Here is a 21,455-nt window from a genome sequence, read left to right on the forward strand (position 1 = left end):
GACCCTTCAGGCAGTGCTGCCTGCACTGGTGAAGGAGGATTTGGGTTTGTTCCCCAGGATGTCACTGTTCCCTGGCTGCCATGCTGCCTGGAATAGTCCTCCTGATTTCTTTTGTGCAGGGCTACAAGCTGCTGGAATAATCGCTTTAAAATGTGGGTTTCTAGAAGCAGCCAGGAGGAACAGAGCCATCCAGCTACAGCCAGAGTTCCTGCAGCAACGTGGCATTTCCCTCTGCTGGGAGCACTGCCCAGGAGCTGCTGGGGTGGCACATTTGGGCTGGGTTTTACCAACTGGAGACCCAAACATTCCTGTGTAAAAACTCACTCCAGAGAGCACACGGTGGTTTGTGCTTCCTCATTCTCTCATTCCTACTTCTGGAACAGGAATTGTTGTGCACAAACGGGATGAATTAGAGGGGACACTTCAAACTTAGACACAGAAAATAAGGAAAATAAGTGACATTTAAAGTAGAAGTAAAGAGGGTCCTGTGTCAGCACAGACAGTCTTGATGTTCAGGAGTAAAATTGGAAGTAATAAATAGTGTGTGTTCTTTCCTGTTTTGTGTAAGCAAGAGTTAAAAAGTGCAGCACATCTCTTAAATTTGGTTTTTACTGTTTGCAGAGCTTTGATAGAGATGGTTTATAGAGACAGTGGAACTAAAACTGATGGACTATTTGATATTTTTTTCTATTCTTTTCAAGTCTCTCAAGTGCAGGTCTGGCAAGTGGCTTTGTTACAGCCAGAGGCTTCCCAGGGAACATGGGATTGCTGCTTGGGGTGCCTGGTGTGTGCACGTCTGGGGCCAGGGGCTGGTGTGTGCCCAGCTGGCATCGAGGGCTGAGCTGAGCAGTGCCCAGTGATGGCTCAAATTGCTTCTCTGAGCTGCTGTTTCAGTAACTGGTTAAGAATGCAGTTCCCACCCTTAGGGAAGACTTTGGGCTTGTGAGTTCACAGACAGTGGAAATTCTGGTGCCTCAGCCATAAATCAGTGTTTGCATAAAGAGCAGGAGTTACTCTCCAAAAAAGACAATTTCTGTCCTCAGCCCCCTGCCAAGCAAAGGGGGCTTTTACCTGTGCTGAATAACTGTTCTCATTTTCAAAGGAAATAAATTTGGGAGTTTTTATAGTTACTTATGAAGATCTTATAGCACAATTAAAATATTGGCTTTTGCTTAATCTGACTGAGAAACGACGGGCTGTTTATGGAGTAATGTTGTCATTTGGGGATTCTCTTTTCTGAGGAAGGAACAAACCTGCCCCTGCACTGGAAATGGAAAGTAAAGGTTTATCCCAAGACCATTGAGACTGGAAGTCAGGCAACTTGCATCAAAATGGCTTTTTCATTTCAAACATCTTTACTGCAGAATTTTAAGAAACTCAGACTTGATGTTTCCTTTAACACTTTCATTAAACACTTTTCTTAAAAACAGGTTTTGGGCCAAAGCAAATGAAATCAGCTTGGGTTTGGAAATCTGGTTTGGATTTTAAACATGTGATAGTACAACTCTTTCCAAATTCCAATTAACTAGAATTTTTTCTTTGCATTTTTTTTTCCTCCATAAGCCTCTATTCTCTATGCATCTTTAATAAGCTTTATCCTGGGAAAACATGAGAGTGCTGACTGCAAGTGAAAAGAATAAAAGCAGTTGCTGCGTCGCTCTGGAAATATGAGAAGTGCTGGCAAGCTCGGGGGGCAAAGCAAAGGAGTGAGGAAATCTGAGCTCTGTTCTTATTAGAAACTGTGAATGGAGATAAAACCTTTCACAAACCATGTCTGGCTGAAAAAAAATGCAGAGTAACAGCAGTAGCTGAACCTGTGACAAGGCTCATGTGTGTGCTGATAGCAGAGTCAACGGCAGGAGACCTCGGTGGCCTTTTCTCTCCCTGAATTGCAGAGCCCTGAGTTTAGGAGTGGCTGTTCCCAAGAGCACCACAGCCCATGGCTGAAGCTGGGGTGCTGCTGTGGGTCCCAGGGATGGGTGCAGGAGGCTGCAGTGGGAGCAGGAGGATCCCCCTCGGCTCCCCAGTTGTCCCAGAGCTTTCCCAGAGCCAGGAGCAGGAGCAGCCTCCCCAGGAAAGCTGCAGACCAGCCCTTTCCCCGTCAGAACTAATCAGCATCAGACGAGCTAATGGGGAACACAAAACCTATTTAAAAGCTACATTTACCACTTGGCTGATTCCATTACGTCGTGTAATAACCAGGTGTCACATTTCCTCTCCAAATGCTGATTTTAATGCTTTTCTGGCCTGCTGGGCTCAGCCGTGTGACAGTGTCCTCCTGCTGTCCATCCTCTGCCCCGGGGCATCCAGGGGTGGCCAGGGGAGAGGGGCCCCTGGCTGGCACCGGGCTGTGGGGCTGGGGGGGACAGTGGGTGCTCAGCCAGGTGCTCCAGGGGTGGGGATGGAATGGCAGGGGCTGAGCTGGACAGGACACTGCCAGAGCCGAGTCCCCGCAGTCCCAGGGACAGGGAGCTGATGGGGACGTGCTGGAGTCCCTCAGGTTTCCAGGGCATTCCCTGGACTTGGTCCCCGATGGCCTCAGCTCCCCCCAGCAAAGGCTTTCCAGGTGGAGGCTCTTGGAAGAGCAGCCCCCCGGTTATTTCTGAGCTTTAAGGGCTGAGCACGTTGGGGTTTAAGGTCTCTGTGTAGCCTCCCTGATTTATGCATGATCCCTTTCCAACAGGAATGGGTTTGAACTACCTGTATTGGTTGTTCTTTAAGGGGGACACCTGTCCCTGCCCCTCCTGCCCTGTAACAGTCAAACTGGGGCTTTCTGCCCCCTCTGTGACCCCCACAGGGATGGTGACACAGCATCCAAGGCCCCCCAAAGGGCTGCCTGGGGTTGGTTTGGTGCCTCCCCATGTACTGCTGCCCTTCCCATCACAGTTCCAGGGCACTGGGTAACTGGAATCACCTGGAACAATGAATTCCTATTTTGCACTAATTCTTGTTTTAGAGCAGATATTTTTGCAAGGATTCAGGTGCTTAGTGAAAAGTAAATATCATTGGTGCTGCTCACCTGACTTCCCACCAGGGCTGTCAGGAGCAACTTCACCCAAGCACAACACAACACACAAGGTATAGACACCAAACAAGTTCTGCTACGGGACTAGAATAGGCCTTGTCATGTTAAAATGAGATTTTTAAGTGGTAGACAGTGCTTCCACTGTGCTGGATTTCTCCCAGAGTGAGGACAGTATTTTTTCAGTAAATTAAATGCTGTGCACACCAACTCCTTGAGCTTCATCACCTCCCTGTACTTATGAAGCAGAAATTCCTTTCTTAGCTTTTCCTTTTCTTCTGTTTTCCTTTCCCTTTGGGTCCTGAAATCTCACAGATCTGCAGTTGTATCAGTAAGTGTATCTAGAATTAGAAGGAAACCTTCTCTTCAGGCCTTGCTGATACTTTCTGTTCTTAGTACACAAGTGCCAGAAAAAAAGCCCGTGAGTTTGCAGCTTGCACTCGAGCTGTCTTAGAGGGATCTGAAATTCCTGGGAGTTCTGAAGCTCCTTTCTAGGTGTCTCTAGTCAGGCATCAAAGATCGCTTGTCATTTTTACTCTCTTGTTTGTGTTCGTGCTCTGGTATGTGTTACCCGTGGTTTTATCTGTAGCTACAGTTTCACAGGACAAGATTAGGGCTGTAATTGCTTTCTTTGATTCTTAACAAGATCAAACAGAATGACAGAAACACCAGTAAAAGGTTTGGTAAACTGCTGGAGCAGCAGTACCTGCCTTCACAGCCGAAAGGTGCAGTGACTGGGGGGGATTCTGTGGGAAAGGAGACAGAGAAACCCCAGGAACTGCTGCTGACACCCAGATTTGGCCAGAGCAGGGTTTCTTTTCCAAGTGCTTTTTAATGGGTCAGAGACTTCACGTGTCCAGAGTATGGCATTGCTGGACATGGATCCTCTGGAGAGGGACGGGAGGACTGAGGGTGCTGCTGAGGACAAAGAATGAAGTTTAGCAATTGGGGTTTTAGAAAAAGTCTGTTTGGATGCTCTTAAGATTGCTTTGTGGTCCGTGCTGTGATGAACTCACTGTGCAAGTACTGACAAATAGTGTTAAAATCCTGGAGGAATGCAGGAAAAGTATCGTATTTGGTACACCTTAAATGCAGATATTCAAATAAACAGGAGAGGAGAAGTGTGACAAATGGATGTAAAAGGAAGCTTTCTGGGTGCAGGTGCAGAAGTAAAGAGAAGGGAAGGCACAGGATTTTGTTTTCCTCTTTGAATTATCCTTTGCTCCTCTGAGATACAGGAGTGATAAGTCTCTGAGAAAGAAAAACCTTCTTCTTGGTGACCTTATGGATTTAAGATCTATTTCTAACCCAAATTTTCATAAAAAAACTTGCCACACACAGTCCCCAGATTAAACCTCGTTTTATTTTCAGACAGACATGACCTTTCCTAGCTTTGGATATTAAATATCACAAAACCTCCTGCAATTTAAGCTGAGGATTTTACATTCAAATAAACGTAACTTAAAAGCAAAAGTAACTTCTCTGAAGAGCACAGGGGATTGCAGGGCCAGGAGGGAGGAAGCACTTCCCTCTCTCTGTGCCCTGCCCAGCCCAGCCTGGCCCACGGGACCATCCCCTGAGTTCTGGGCTCAGTTTGCTCTGCTGTCAGTCACTGTGGGCACTGCTGGGAAGGGGAGAGGGCATTCAGGGGATCCTTCCCACTGCATGGGCAGTGCTGCTGGGGTGGCCAGTGCCATCACATGCCCAGGTAGCCACTGCTGATGGGCTTTGCAAAGAGGGAAGAGGAAACACCACCTGGAGTGAGAACACTCACTTTGTTGTGCTCATCTTCACCAAAGATGCATCATTATAGGGGGAAAATGTGCTGCCATCAGCAGACTCCCTCTCTCTCCCTGCTGGAGAACATGTACTCAGTTGTAAACCAAAGTTTGGCTAATTTGCAAGAACTTTAAGCTTCAGCAGGGTTTTCCATCCTTCCCTTTCAGCTGGAAACGCCGTTTGGGTAACAAATGCTTGGTGACAACAAATCAATGTTGTTCTGTGTAACAGAATTAACTTGCCTCGTTCAGCTCCAGCTTGGCTCTTTGGTCACTGTCAGTGACTGAGCTCTGAGCTCTCCTGGGTGAGATGAGGGATCTGCAGGGAGCAGCAGGAGGGAGGGAGATGAAACGTTGAAAAGGGGATGTGGAGCATCAAATGGAATATTCGGATCCGTGTTGTGCTGTGTGCAGGTGGAGAGAAAGGGGTCAGCCCAGCTCTGGTGGGATGTGTTGGGGGATGAGGGTGGGATGGAGGAGGGCCCTCAGTGAACCCACACCCCTGTGAGCTCCTGGCACTGCAGTGGAGCCCGGGGGGACTGGACTCCCTGGCTCCTTTTGACCACCCTGCCCCACTTATCCAGCCTTGAATTGGAGCCTCCATCTAGGACTTGCCAAGATGCTGCTCATCCCTGCCCCGTCCCACCCACAAAGCCGACCTTCTCCCCAAGACACCTCCCTGCAAACCTGATTTACTTGGGTAATTCCAGCAGGAGTGGTGGTGTTTGAGAGCCACTGGTCACAAGGCTGCTCCCCAAGGCTGCACAGACACTTCCCCTGCCCACCTCTCTACAGCCACGGCTGTGGGGACAAGGTCTGAGCAGACCAAACACTCCAGAAGTCCAGGCAAAGCCCAAATTTCCTGACGCATCTATTCAGGCCCCACCGGTGAGTTGCCATGGAGATGTGCTGAGCGCGGGCACGACGCTCCAGCGATGGAGTCTCACAGCCAGAGGCATCTGTTAATCTTATTTTTATCAATTTTTAAAGAGGGTATGATGGTGGTATCTCCCCACCTTTTGCAAAGCTTGGCATTTGCACTCACTGAGAGCAAGGGCTGCAGCCACTTTGAAAACGAACTTTAATGAACGTGAAGCGCCGGCGTGGGGAACGTGTGCTCTGAGGGGTGGAATTTGGTAGCAGGGAGCTGCCACCTTTGACACACGGCTCCAGCTTTAATGAGGGGGAGATTGACAGCCCAGGAAAGGTAAAAGGAAGATGTGCCTTTGCCTTTGCCTCGGGGGTCATGGCTAAGCTTGGGCCCATGGCCAGGTCAGGAGGAGGAAACGGAGATTTTGTTTGTGAAACTCTGATTCAGTGTCCGTCTGCAAATGGATAATTGGGTTTTCTTTCTCCTTGTTCTGGGTGTGTTGACTCCAGCCATGCTGGTGCTGCCTTCTGGAGGGGACGGGTCAGTGGGTCCCAGGGGAGCCCGGCTGGAGCATCCTGGGCTGTGGAACTGCAGGAGGGGGGACATGGGCACCCCCACAGCTCCTCCTGCTCCCACAGTGTAATGAAAGGTGCTCTCCTGGGCAAGGCCATACCCTGGTCTCGAGTGGAGCAGGTCAGCTCTGAGCTGGGATGTGCCCAGGGAGCTGGTGGCAGTGGTGGCACTGATGGGATGGGTGCTGATGCCATGGGAGGGGACATTACCAAGCAGACATTGATGCTTCAGGAATCAGCAGAGGCTGAACCCTAAGGGGTGTTCACTGGAATAAGCACATGGGTGACTCTGGGCTGTGCCCACACCCATCCTGTGCCCTCTCCTGCCCACCCCAGGCACCCACTGGCCCTGGCCAGCTGCAGGGACACAGGCATTTCCGTGTCCTTGCACGCAGCTGTGTGCAGAAGTGTCTCTGGGAGCCAACAGGATTCACTCCGGAGCACATAACACAGAATTATGAGCATCACTTGCCTGAGTATTATCTAATCCTGGAGCTAAACCGAGCTCTGTGCTGATGTGGGCACGTTTTCTACATGAGTAATCTGCAAAGAAGATGCTCTAGATAAATGTCACCTGATTTTGCTCAGCTTTAATCCCCTTTATTTATTGCCCTGTTGTACCTGTTTATTATTTTCAATTTCTCTTCTGGCATTTTACCTCACAGCCCCTGATCCTGCATCAGGACCTCTGGGCAAGGACAGCACAGTCCCTCCGTGTCATTCTGTGCTTTGCTGTGAAAGGGAGAGGGGGAACACAGAGAAAATAGATGCCAGAAAACCTGCACGTGTTCTCAAACCAGCACTGCAGCTCCTCCTGGCGCGGGCAGGGAGGCCCTGGGGCAGAGCAGGGCACCAGCACAGGGCAGGGGGGCAGTGCCACTGTGGGCTCCCCTCCTCCCGTGTGTGCCAGGGCAGGGGAGCTGCTCCCCGGGCAGGGCTGTGCCAGCAGGATCCCCCAGCCCTGCTGGGACAAAACCCCCCCGGCTGGTCCCGCTCTGGCCCAGCCCCAGTCACAGGGCACTGGGGGCAGAGTGCTTGGCTGTGCCAGAGCCTGGCTGGGCTGTCCCCCCACAGCCCCTGGCCTCGGGGGTATCGGGGGGCTCATCCAGCCGTCCCTTCCCGGGGGGAGGATGCTCAGGGTGGTCCCTGCAGGGCAGAGGCGGCTCTGGGGCTGTCAGTGCTGGCTGGGGTCAGTTCATCAGACCCCAGGATGCCAATTAGCCATACATGCAGCTCCAGGCAGGCTTTGTGACCTGGCAGTGAATCTCTGTGGGGCAGGGGAGCTCAGCCCTTTTCCTCCCATTATTGCAGACTAATCAGCCTGGTGAGACACTGCAGTATAGCACACGGCTGGGGGTTTGGGCACAAACACCTGCCTTTGTGGCTGGTTAGGAGCCCTGCTTTGCAGGACTGGTATCAATCCTCGTTGAAATCAAAGCCCCTTTTGCACATGCTCCAGTGAAGTGGAATTTTGTGCAGAATGAGGTGTTATTAACCCAGGTCTGCACTTCCCGGCGAGGAACGAGCTCTGCCACTGAAACCATTCCTCACCAGTGAACCCTGTTAAACAGCGATTAGCACAGCTTCCAGCTCAGGGAAATGCAAACCTGTGACCTTTCCAGCTCTCAGCCGCAGTGGCTTTAAGACACATTTTGTATTTCTCTTCCCAGAATTCCAGCAAACTGATTTTTACAGCTCTTCTTGTCAGCTCATCGCTTCTCCACCTCTTTGTTTGTTTGCTTCTCCTCTCCCTCTTCCTCACAGCTATTCTGGGACCAGCCTGAGGACCACCTGATAGTGTAACTTCCTGCCCCTCAGAGCCAGTGCCAGTGTCCCCCCATCCCAGTAACTGTCCTGTTGGCTGTGGATCAGCCAGAACCACATCCTGAAATGGGACAATAATGCCTTTGCACCCAGCCCGAGGGAGGGCAAGGGCAGTGGGGAGGGGACTGGGAGGGGGGACACTGAAGCTCGGGGATCCTGTGTCCTTGGGAGAGGTCACATCCTCACCTGCCCAGGGGAGCTTTGATTCCTGACAGCACCGTGGCTCCTGCTGGGGGAGCAGGACAGACAGACGGACAGGGACAGCCAGGTGTGCCAAGCAGGGCAGGGTGCCAGGGCCTTTGGGGGCTGGTGAGGTGTGATGGGAACAGCCAAACCCCCACGTCTGTCCGTGCAAGTACCTGCACAAATCCAGCCCCAGCACCCACGTGCCCACCCAGCAGAGCCACGGGCAGGACACTCGTGGGGCTTGGTAACACTGAGCTCAGCAGAGCTTTCACACAATAAACACTGAGCTCAGCAGAGCTTTCACACAGTAACTTCCCAGCAGGACCTGGCTGAGGGAAGCGGTGTCAGCTCAGGTACTGGAGCTGTTCTGGGAGAGAAGCTCTTACCTCAGAGCAAAGAGCTGTAATTACTAGCTTTAAAAATTCTCAAACTTGGAGATGAAAAGAAAGTTTCAGCATAAACCAGAGATCTGTGTTGTAGGTATTGACACAGTCCTCACCCGCGTGCGTTGTCATAAACAAGGACATGATAATTAGATATTTTTAACAGACAAAATTATTTTATTTGCTTCCCTGCCAGTTTCCATGAGCCCATCAGTCATCCCCTGCACAGACAAGATTTCTTATGTTCCCTGACAGGATAAATTATATGGTTCTCATCCAGCAAATCAGCTTTACTGCGCAACATTATCTCTGGCAAAGCGATGGCTGAGAAAATCATAAATTCTGCCCAGGTTTATTAGATCTGTCTTTTATTCACATATTTATTTTATCCCAAGCCGAGGTGCATTTTTTCCCTAATTATTAATCATATTAATAAGGATGGAGGGGATGTGGCTTTTGCTAAGACAAAACCACAGCAGTGATGCTCAGGTGATGATGGACTTTGATCAAAAGGTGCAGTGAGGTCTGACCATGACAGGGCCTGGGAGCTGGTCGAGACCTTCCAGAATCAGGGTTCAGTGCTTTAGAAAATCTCAATCATTGGAGTGACTTATTCATTATTGGCTTTCACGTTTTCCCTGGTGAGCTCTCTGACAGAGCTCCAAAGATGGGCTTTGCAGTGGGGAAGGAGGGGAGTTCTCCCCACCATTCCCTTGGTTGTCAGAGAAACTGGTGAATCCCAGCACTGATCACCTGAGACCACCAAAATAAGTGCAGGTGTGATGGGATGGAACACTGAGGAGCTGTAAATGTCACTGTGAGTCAAGGACCTGCCATAATGTGAAGGACTCGAAAATGAGATTGAGGAGGAAATTGGGAGCAGGGTTGGCATTTAGTGGTGATGAACCTCATCACCAGCCCTGCTGTACCAGGCTCTCCCCACAGCCCTGCAGGGCTGGTTTGCAGAGAGGTGAGTCAGAAATCGCTGTCTCACCTGGATGGGGATTCTGCCCATCAGAACTGTGCTCAGGCTGAGCCCAGGAACTGTGCTGGCTCCAGGCCCTGCTGGGACCTGGGTGGCTGAAACCACGGTGGGGCAGAGGACACGGCCCAGCAGTCTGTGCCTGGCCTGTCCCAGCAGAGCCATCGCTTCCATCACACCTGCTCTGAGGAAGGAGGTGGCATTTTCCAGGGGTGGTGTGGCCCTGACATGAAGCAGAAAGCACTGCTGAAGTTATTGACTGAGTGAGCAGCTGGGTGCCTGGGGCTGAGGCATTTTTCACATCACTTGTGTATAAACGGTCGGTGTAATTCCACATCCTTTTATTCTCCAGGGCTCGTCAAAGGCGCTGAGAAACGAGGCTGGAAATGTGGGCTGGGGTGAGCGAGGCTGAGTTATTGTGGAAGCTATTGATTGAAGAGTGGGAGCAATAGCATTAAAGCCTGGATCTCCTTTATTCTGTTAGTGAGAGGAAACAACATTTTCTTAAACTATGAGTCAATAAATAATTGTTGGTGACTTTTTTCACCTTTTCCGATGATGGTTTTGTGCAGCACTGAGGCGTTTTCAGAAGGAGCACAGATTTTCACAGCCTGGGGAGCAGTGAAAGCTTTCAGGTCGTCAAGTTGGTTGATATGAAAAGGAGGAGCCTGGGTGCTTCAAAGGAAAGCAAATCTCTAAGTGGCCACAGAGGGCAGGAGTGATGGGAGGCACAGGTTGGATCCCGTGGCCAAGAGACCTGCTGAGTCTGGTGTCCTCTCCTGGTTTCTGCCAGGGCTCCACGTTGATGTGCTCTCTCCAACCTCAGAAATGCCAGAGGAGCATCCAAACCCTTATTTCAAAGAGCAGCAATTCGTAAGGTGTAGTTTAGCCAGGAAAAAGTCTTCCTCTGCAGAGATTTCTATGGAGGAGCAGATCATTTGCTCCCTTGTTCAGTCCCATTAAGCTGATGAGGAAGGAGCAGGAGCAGGCTGCAGAGTTTTCATTTTATTCGAGGCTGGGTTCTGGGACTGGGCTGTTTCTCTGCCTTGGCTGCTCTCTTGACACTTTTAAGGAAGCCCTGCTTCTTCCAGTACAAGGGAGTTTAATCCTGTAATTAAATTAAACTTTCACTTTGAGACAAAAATTTGCTTTTCAAGAATGTAACTCAGAGAAGAACCAAATTCTCTTGTTTCATCAACTCCCCCAAAGTGAACAGTGAAACCATTTACTGTGATTAAATCAACTGCCAGACAGTCACTAATGACTATAAACATTTTACTCCCGGGGTCAGCAGTTCCTCACCCCTTCAGGCTGGGAGGAAGGAACTGTCAGGCTTCTTGTGCCAAAGTCTCATGTGAAATGGGAGAGGGGGTTAAGGAGTCAGGGTTAGAACAGGATGGAACAGTTTAATGGTGAGACATGGGGAGTCCCTGGTCGTGCTGAGGGGTGTGGGGAGGAGGGACAGGGTGTGCAGGGCCAGGGCAGCAGCCCTGTCACAGCTCCCCAGCAGGCTGGGACAGATTCCCTGAGCAGTTCCTTGCAGCCTCTCCCCTGGTTACAGCAGGTGCTGTAACAGGAGCCACGGAAAGACCTGTCATCTTGCTTTCAAGCAATAACGTTCTCCTGCTTCTTCTAAGTGGCATTGTGGGAGATAAAACTGTTTCTCAGAAACAGGCACAAGATCTGAACTGACATTCCCTGAGCAAATGAATTCTGTGGCTAATTTCCCAGAGTGCAGGTTGAGCTGAACAGTCAGGGAATGATCCTAACACAGTGCTGGGTGTTCATTGAGCTCCAGCCTCAGCTGCTTTGGGGTGTTCATTGAGCTCCAGCCTCAGCTGCTTTGTTCTTGCCTGTGTTCCAACCACAGAGAGCTGTCACCTTGGGGCCCAGGGGGCTGGAGAGGGTATTTGGGAACATGTGGACCTGCTGGTTTGGTTTTGTGGGCACTTTATGTTGTCTGGTCATTTACCAAGATCATGGACGTTCTTGAAAGAAACCACAAACCTTGTGGGGCAGAGGAAGCAGAGCTGGCTCTGCTCAGGGTTCCTCTGGGAGCTGCCCAGCTCCGACACCTTGGCACAGCCAAGCTTAACAGGGAGGTGATGGAGGGGTGAGCACCTCACAGCCAGCCTGTGAGGTACAAGAATAATGCCATTGACTCTCTCGTTATCCATTTGAGTGACAATAAAAATAATTATTTTAAAGCAAGAAACCAGTCATTAAATCTCTGGATACCAATCGTGAGGAATTAACTCGGCATTAATGGGAATGCAATGTGCCATTAGTGCGGGGAGAGAAGTAGGAATTAAGTCACTAAATAATGAGAGATGGGTGTAGAGGCTGTACTGGCAGGAAAGAGCTGGATATTGGTGCACCTGAAACAGGGAATACTTTAGAGCAACTGAGAAGACACTCAGTGCAAAGGTTTCCCAGAGCCCCAAAAACCAATGTTTGGGGATTTCAGACACATTCCTGTGTAGGTTCTCTTCGTCCTGGCTGAACTCATAACTGGAGTGAAGGGGAACTGGAGAAGAAATTGCTTCTGGACCTGGGTATTTGCTCCCTGGAAACTGCCCACAGAGCAGGAGCAGCTCCCTGCTTTGACAGGCAAATAATCCTCTATTTCCATCCTGATGAAATGCTCACCTCGGTTCTAATGTAGTCCCATCATCATGTTCTCTCATTGTACTGGAGCACAATCAGGTTTCAAAGGGCTTGGATGCAGCTGATTGGAGCTGGATGGGGGCTGTTTCCTCCCCGACAATAGGCCTTGTTAAGGCTTTTGTGTGCAGCTCCTGAGCTCTGAGGGTAATCTCCTGTCCTGTGCAAAGGAGAGGGAAGATCCATACAGGCCTTTCCATCCCTATGGTTCCTTCCCCGAGGGGTGCAGAGTAAATGCTGTTCCCCTGGTGACAGGAGGGGATGTGCTGGGAGGGGATGTGCTGGGAGGGGGGTGCTGGGAGGGGTGTGCTGGCAAGGAGGAAGCTCCAGGAGAAGGAAGGTCACTGATGAACAGTCAGTGCTGGCAATGGCAGAAGTGAGCAGGGAAGCTATTGGAAGGATCTGGTCTTCCTCTGGTGCAATGAGGAGACCCTGGAGCTTGTCTTGGACCATCTCATGGGGTCTCCTCCCCCAAAGCATTTTGCAGGCTCTGGAGGTCTTTGAGAGTAATCCAGAATCCTTTGAAACGATCCTTTTATTTCAATGGCCTTTCTTGAAGGCCAACATTAAGTCCTAAAAGCTGAATGCTTTGATAACTGGGATGGGATAGAATGGGATGGAAACTTCTGTCTTACCTCTAGAACCAATCAAAAACTACAACATGAATGCTCTTAGGAAAATTGAATTATTAAAAGAAACTGCTAAGTGACACCACCACTGGGCTGTTTAGGTAACAGGTGAAATGGTCAAGAGTGGAGGTCTCTACTTAAATAAAATATTTATGGCAAATTAATAGAGGGCTGAGGAAGAGAAAGAAAGTTTTCATCAATTTGGTCATTTTGATAGAATTATTTATTAAAAATTAGAAAATACAGTGCAAGGATCAGTTCTTAAGATTTTTTTCTAATGCTTTACATAAGTAGCAGAGAGTTTTCTTTCTTTCTGTTTATATTTAGATCAACCTCCTGCATCAGAGGTGAAATCATTTTGCTTAATTTTAGAAGCCCCTTAATTTCTTCATTACTTCAGTAGCATTTCTCCCCAGCCCCACGGCCTTCAAGCCCAAGACAGTTGACTACAGACAAATTAGAGCCCGTGCTTCCTTTGTCTGCTCTAATGAGTGGCTGCCATTACCCTTGCAATGCTTCCAGGACTGTGAGCTCTTAAATGCCTGTTTCCAATACGGAAGATATAATTTTAGTTTTGCATGTTTAAAGTTTAATTACACGGTAGCCCCTCTGCAGCTCCTCCTTCCCCCTGTTTGCAGGTCGATGCTCTGAAGCAGCCGAGGGGGGCTGAGCTGGTTCCTGTCCCTGGGTGTGTCCTGGGGACCCTCCCCAGCCCTGGGGACACCCGGGTGACCTGGGGACACCCTGGCACAGCCTTTCTGGACAGGTTCTTCTTTGGGCAGACAGCTCCCAGGGCCCTGGGAATCCTGTGGCTTTCAAACCATCTGAACACCCCACACGTCCCTCCCCAGCTCTTCCCTGGGTGCAGAGCAGACCCAGCAGTGTGAGCTCTGGGCTCACGGGGTCTCACAAGGCACATAACCCGTGTTAAAACGTGCCAGCACGATGTGTGTTAACAGCAGCAATTTTAATGCTTAAGTCGGTGCATTTTTAACAGTTATTTTTAAAATACTAATGCTTTGCGTTTGGCAACCTTCAGATCCCTCCTGGATCTCACATTTCCCACTGGTTGATTGATTTCAGCAATTTCCCTGTTACAGCAAACCCGGGACGTTCGTATTCCCTGCGTGTTTGTGGCATGAAAAAAAAGCAACTCGGATTTTAAAAATTATTTTAAGCTTTCCTTCATGACCAACTAGCTGCAAAGGAACATTTTAAATCAAAATAATGAGGTTTCTACAAGTGGGTTCTCTTCCCTCTGCCTTCAGTGAGGAACAGCTGAGCCCACTGTTGGTGCTGCTCTGCCCCAGCAGCTCTGGGGTCCTGTCCTCGCTGCCCTCTCTCCCAGAATTTCAGCTGCATGGAAACGTGAAGGGACTCAGCAGCAGATCCCCCAGCAGTGTGGGTGGCCCTGGGGGCCACGGCTGGTGCAGGGGCCTGAGTGGGATTTTCTGGGAGCCACAGCTGGTGCAGAGATGTGAGTGGGATTTTCTGGAGCAAACTGAGAGCCCTCCCACCTACGGTAATGAGTTGTTAGGAGGAACAGATCCTGGAAACCCTCAGCACTGTGACCTTCCTCCTCCAGCTGTAAGAGCAATTAACTGTCTGTTAGAAGTGGCAGATCCTTCTGAAGGACCATTTTGCTGGTCCTAATAACAGTCATTGGGAAGGGAGAGGGGGAGCCCCCGTGCCAGTGAGTCACAGCAGATAATTGCTCTCAGGTCTGAAGCTGACTGGAAAGGACTGAATTTTCCACCACATTCCAAGGGATCAGATCCCTAAGCCCAGGCAGCCCCCAAGGCTCCCAGAAGCTGCCATGGCCACCCCCGGGGTGAGGGGGGGCAGGGACACGGTGCAGGGTGGTACCAACAGGGTCTGTTGGGTCTCCCTCTGCAGAGCATTGGGATGGCATCATTGGGATGGCATCATGGGATGGCATCATGGGATGGCATCATCGGGATGGCATCATCGGGATGGCATCATTGGGGTGGCATCATTGGGGTGGCATCATCGGGAGTGCCAGAGGACCCGGGGGAGGCAGAGAGCTGTTGTGGTGATGCTGGTGCAGCCCTGGCAAGGGGTGACAGGCTCCTAGAGGGTGCAGTCTGAGGCTGAGCCTGGACATGAAAACAGTTTTCAGGGGAAAAACGTTCCCCTTCGTTCTGGAGAAAAGCAGGCAGCTGGAAGGAAGGGTTGTGGTCTTCTGCAGAAACTCCAGTCAGTCTTCAGAGGTTTCACACGTTGCTTCTGCCTTTTGTTTCCCTGCAGAAATAGCTCATCCCAGCAGTGGGAATGGCCTCACAAAGCTGAGCTGCCCCTTCCCTGGCAGAGGGTTTGTTGTCCCAGCTGAATACCTCGGCAGAGATGTTCCTCCAGCAGCTCTGCGTGTCCCCGGTGTGAGCAGGCCTGGCACAGGGAGCAGGAGGTGTTGTGGCAGCCTCATCCAGGGGAAAACACTCCATACAGTGCAAGGCTAAAAATAGGAAACCTCTCTCCATCTGTGCCATTGCATTAAGAGCACAGACAGCAAACAAGGCATAAACTGCTCAGTTGGTGGCTGCAGGTGACAGGGCAGCAGGAGGACGGGGAAGGAGCCAGGGCTGTTCCTCTCCCTGGGCTGGAGGGGCCAAGGTGCTCAGCAGATGCACCCCCAGCCCAGCAAAAGTGCTTTGGGGGCAGCACCCTGAGGTGGTGGCCCCAAAGTCTCACGGAAGAAGGGACCAGTGGCCAAGCCCCTGGGCCAGTGGCCCCAGAGCCCCTGTGCTGGCTTTGCCCTCTGGGCTTTTAAATCCAGTTATGGAAGGGGTGGATGGGGTTGGACGTACAAATAGCTGGAGCTGTGGGAGAGACAGGTAACAGATGTGATTATTTTCCTGAGTGATGGGCAGGAGCCTCGATTTCCATGGGTGACACTGTACAACCTGCCAATTCCTCCCGAACCCACCAAATAAATCTGCGGTTTGTATACAACTTAATTTCAACTTCCCATCCTAAATGTCTGTGTTTATTCCTGGCAGTAAGCACTATTTGTAGTTTCCAGACAATGCAGCTCATATTTTTTTCACACCTCCTGGCGCAGGTGACAGCTCAGATTCATTCTCACACTGAGCACAAAGCTGAGGTTTTAATGCATCACAAATACCACATCAAAATAATCCTACAGACAGAAGGATCATTCCCAATCCCAAATCACCCCCTCCATGTCCAGTAGCAGGACAGACACTGTGAGGCCTTGCTCTGTAATTTCCTCTTGGACAAGCTCCATTTTCCTGAATCCCAGGAAGCCTCGTTATGCTAATTGCTGCTTCACACCGAGTTAATTCCACAGTGTTGGACTGTAAATGAAGCTCCCCAGGCCATAAGGCACCCAGTGCTTGTGCTGGGCAGTGCTGGGGATGCAGTGGGATTGTTCTGTGGCTCCTGTGACCCGTCCATCCCTCTGGGGCCCCTGGACACTGTCACTGGGCATCACCAAGCACCAGCTCACTGGTCCCACTGGTGAAGGTGACTTCTCCCTCCATCTGGGTGCAGGGAGCCAAGACCTGGGATTCAGGATCCTTGCTGAGAAGTCTTTGAAGCCCCTTAAAGCTTTAATATTCTTTGATGTGCCATAATTGCATTTAGTCAAGTTCTGGGTGTATTGTAATGGTATTGATTGTTAATAACAAAGCTGTGGCTGCTTAATGCCGAGGGATGATTCATTGTCAGTGGGAGCAGAAAGTCCGGGGGCAAGGTATTATTCTTGACATACAGTAATTTCTTCTAGCAGGATTATTTTTAATTTTTTCTTGCCATCTCTGTGTTCTGGAGGCCGATGAGCAGGTGGGCTCCTGGGCACGGTGGGCTGTGTGTGCCCATGGGAGAAGGGGTGCCTGCAGAGCCCCAGTGCCACCCTCGGGCTCCTCCAGTGAGCCTGGGCTTTGGCTGGAGCTGGAGGGGCTTTAACCCTCAAGGCCTCGTGGGACTTGTCACATATATAATGGTGATGAAAACCTGGTCGCTCCCTCGTTCTTTATCTCCTCATATACGTCCCCTTTATTGCTTAATCCTCACAGTTAACGAAATAGAAGTTTCTGATTAGGTTTTAGCTTGCAGATTACTTATGTGCAATGCAAAGTGTATTAAAATGTAGTATACTTCTTAAAATTAGATTTTTTTGGTGATAATCCATTCAACTGTAAATGCATTTCAGTCACACTGAGAAGATGAAAGAGCCTGAGCCACTGCATTACTGTAAGTAATCAGGCTGGAGGCTAAGGGGGCTTTCTTTTAGCTGACAAATTGAAGGAATAAATAACCTGGACACTAAAAGTTGCATTAGGCAAATAAACATTTCCACAAGAATTATGTGTGACTTTCAAGGGAAGGCAAATAAACCTTGACTTATGGAGAGCTATCAAAGCTCTTGGAGAATTAAATAACGGGAAATCATTATGTAGCATTTGCAGCAGCTATTGGAGACTCTGTTCTTTGGGCACTGCCGGAAGTTTGGGGTGTTTGGAACCATGGTCAGCCAGTACATGGTTCTGAGCAGAACCAGTGATTTGCTTTCACTTGAAACACCCTTTATTTATGACAAAGGTGGTTTTTTGTGCCTCTGCCTCCCTGCAGTGTTGGTGCTGGGGGGGACCTGTCCCCGTGGGACTGTTTTGAGTGCAGTGGAGACACAGGACTTGGCACACAGAGAGGGTGGCTGGCAGTAACAGCCCTCGATGGTCAGCCTTGCTCTGGAGCAGGAACAGCCCTGCTGAGAGCAGGAATAGCTGGGCAATGTTCAGTTGCAGCAGCAAACCTTCTGGTTTTGGACTGAGCTGGTGGTTCTCGTGGTGACGTGCCGTGTCTGCTGCACCGCGCGGCTCCTCTCAGCAGCAGCCACAGCGTCCTGCCAGCTCTAAAAAAAGGCCCTTTTTTCTCAGAGAGCACTTTCTATTTACTGATCCAGTGGAGCAGATTGGGATCAAAACCATGTTCTGAGAAGTAATTGATATCATCAGCTGCACAGAGCTCAGTGTTTGTGATAGGAGTGTTCTCAGTAAGGCGCAGGAAGTGCAGTGAGAGGATGTTTGGTGAACGGGAGTTTAGCCCTGAGCAGGGCAGAGTCAGCAGGAATTCCCTCTCCGCTGCCTATTCCTGCAGGTGTTCTTTTCTCCAGCATCTCCTGGTACAATCAGTGCTGTCCAGCACCCCAGCAGTGTCCAGCACCTCAGCAGTGTCCGGTGTCCTGGCACGTCCAGCCCTGGGGCCATGGGGCTCCCAGGGACCGTGCAGGGTGTGCTGGCACCTTCCATGGCTTGGCAGAACAAGGTGTTCACTGAGAGCGTCCTGGAGGGAGACAGGAAGGAGGAGGCACTGCAGGAAGGTGCTGCAGAGCTGAGCAGGCGAGAGCTGTCACCTTTGCCTTCTCCTTGCCGCAGCCTCGGCCGGGCCACGTCTGAAGCAAAGGGCCCTTCCTCTCCAGAACATGCCTGGGAAAGGGCAGAGGTCGGCAGGGAGGGTATTTAAAGTGCTCTCTCAGCTTTGAAGTGCCCGGGGATGAAAGGAGGGGCTGATGCTCTGAGCTGTCCCTGAGTGCCACAGGCTCAGCTCCCGAAAGCCTTTCCCTGGCTCCACACAGGCTGTGCTCCTGCTCTGCTGTGCCAGGAGCCCAGGAACCTGGTGTAGCTGCTGGCTATTTATTTTCCCTGTGTGCAGGGTGAAGAGATTCTCTCCTACAGAACTCGGCTCTAGAGATTGCTTTAAATTAATCAATTAGGAAAAACGAGCTGTGTGATGTAAAATGTCCTTGCTCCATGCGAGTCTTTTGAACTATTAGTTCTCTTGAGGAGATTAATTATGAGCGTACAGAGCTAATGCCCTTTTAATGGAATCAGTTATTCAGTTTAAGGAGTCCCGGGTACTGAGCACGCCGGCATTAGATATTCATTGTGTAAGTTCCAGATCAAACAGGAGAGGATCAAGCTGATCAGGGCTCTTTACTCTGCCGAGCTGAGCCACACGTGCTGATCTGAGGCGAGTCACAGGCTGGGAGTTGCTCTAATTGTCTCCTCTGTATGTGATTCCAGAAACTGGCTTTTAACCTGCAGTAAAAGGGTTATTTACAAAGTGCATACATTTGCATCTCAACTACCTCTCCTTGGCTTACTGAAACCTGGAGATGAGCTCTTGGCTTCTCCTGGCTGCTGGGTTGCAGGCAAATTCCTCCCTGCATCCTGCACAGCTTTCTCTGCTTCTCATTCTGACCTGGATCATCCATTTTTAGTGTCTGCGTTTTTAGGTGCCCGTTTTAAGGCAGGAGAGGCCTGAGCTCATGGGCTCCCAGCAGCCTCGTTAGTAATTGGGACAATTAGGGATGTGATGTGCAGACACTCCAAATTGCAGCACCAAGAGCAAATTCACTTATTCAGCAGCAAATTGCAAATGGGAGTTGAAGGCAGCAATCTCTGAGATAATTCTAGAGGGAAGGAGAAGATCTTTCCAGAATATCTGAAGTCCCTCTAGGACTCTTTCAGAAAGGCATTCTTGGGGCAAAAAGGGTTTATTAGCTGGAGTGAGGGATGTGAGAGGGGAAGAAGGGCTGTGAGCTTGGGAATCTGGTTACACTACCACCTTTTTTGAATGTATTCAACCCAGAAAGCTTGTTTTCAGTCTGGCCCAAAACACAGGCTTCCTAGTGGGTCAATACTTATTTTTTCACAGGCCAGTCTACCCAGACTTATCAATTATGGATCTGACTGGTAGCACAGCTTTCCTGCCATGGCAGCCAGATCTATCTCCAGTGTTATTCTTTTTCCATGGTAGAAACAAAACGTTTGCTAAACTGAAGAACATTCATTAGCACACGATGGAAATGACCCAGTATTTTGGTTTCCCACTTGCCTAATTAGTTTTTGCAGATTAGCAAGTAGAACAGCTGAACAATCAATTGGATATATTAATCAGGCCTATTTTGGAAGCTTTAAATAGAGAATATGTTTCGTCTCTTCTTTCATTTAGGATATAATGGCTGGTAAATGGACACACAAAACATAAATTACGCCCTCTAACAAGATGAGAGGAGAAAATGGGGAAGTCTAAATAAGGAAAGCTGGAGCATTTATTGGCAGCTCGTTGAGTCCCAGGCTCTCAAGCTGATGAGCAAGGGATGAGCCCTGCCGTGTGCCCCAGCTCCATCCTACTCTGTCACCCTTGGACACACTGGTGAGGGCTGTTCCAAGGGACTGTCCAAGAGCTCCACCTCCCTCTCAGGGAATGTGAGAGGCAGGGAAAAGGCCCAGCAGGGAACAAGAGAGACTGGGAGGTCTGGATACCCATACCAGGAATAGCTCCGGTGGGAACATTCCAGCTGCCCCCTGTGTCTCTGCACAGGAATGGATTTCCTTGGGGGATCCCAGCTAGATCTGTTCCCACCTCCTTCTGGGGAGGAATAGGCAGCCATGGCTTACATTTCTCGGATGTATTTCTTGGAAAAAAGCGACAGTCTCCAGCCAGGACTGCCGGCAGCTGCAAGTGGGGAGGAGGTTTGAGGTCCTTTGTTCTGCGGGTGGCCACGACAGCAGCAGAGCCTTCTCTGAGCGCCAGAATGGCTGAGCAGGGTGGCCTGGTGGTCATTGTGCAGCTCAAAGTTAAACTTGAGAGTGAGGTACCTGACTTGGGCGGGAGGGAGGGGAAGCAGACGGAGTCTGTGTGCCCGCAGCTGCTGGGAGAGCTCCGGCTATCAAAGGAGCAAGGTCAGATGAGAGAGATCTTTTGTGGCTGAAAACCTCTTCTATCAGATCCCCAACACTGCGGCTGAGTCATACGTGAGCAGTGCTGCTGTCTGTAGGTGTGAGGCAGACACAGAGGTACCTTTGATACATTATTCCTATTTGCAAAGGTTCAATAAAAAATGTGTGGGTTGTTGCAAATTATTTCTCCCATCCTTCTTGCAATGAAGTTAACAGCTGACTGCGTTCAAATGCATCAGTTGTATAAATTCGTAGGGCATTTTCATGTTTCAATCTAGTTATGTATTTCTAGTTGACCAAACATGTTCAAATTACCATTAACTGCAATCCTATCACTTGGTTCACTGAGCAGAAAGGCAATATCTGCGTTTTAACCCTCGCAGAGCTGGGGGTGGGGACAGAAGGAGAGGAGAGGAAGGAGGAGAGGGTCTGAGCTCCCTCCCAGATGGTGAAGGTGCCGTTGTGTTCTGAGACCTGCCCAGGCTCAGCGGGGCCGTGCACCTTGTCCTGTGCCAGTGGTGACCTGCATCCCTGCAGCACAGCCCACAGCTCTCCCCCTCTCCTGGCCCCACCAGGACTTTGCTCCCACCTTGATGGGGTTTCACACTCCGTCCCTGGCCAGGCAGGGATGATCCCTGGGCATCACGGACCCGCAGGCTGTGCTCCTGCCCCAGCACCCACGGGACTCCCGGTCCTGGCTGCCACACACCCCTCTGTGCCCAGGGGAGCTCAGGCCCCGAGTGGGGTCACACAGCCTCTGGAACCCCCCTGTTTGGCTGCAGGGACCGAGGCTGCTCAGCCTGTTCCAGCCTTCGGTGCT

The sequence above is a fragment of the Manacus vitellinus genome, unplaced genomic scaffold, assembly GCF_001715985.3.
Source record: "Manacus vitellinus isolate BGI_N305 unplaced genomic scaffold, ASM171598v3 scaffold_52_pilon, whole genome shotgun sequence".
Taxonomy (NCBI): domain Eukaryota; kingdom Metazoa; phylum Chordata; class Aves; order Passeriformes; family Pipridae; genus Manacus; species Manacus vitellinus.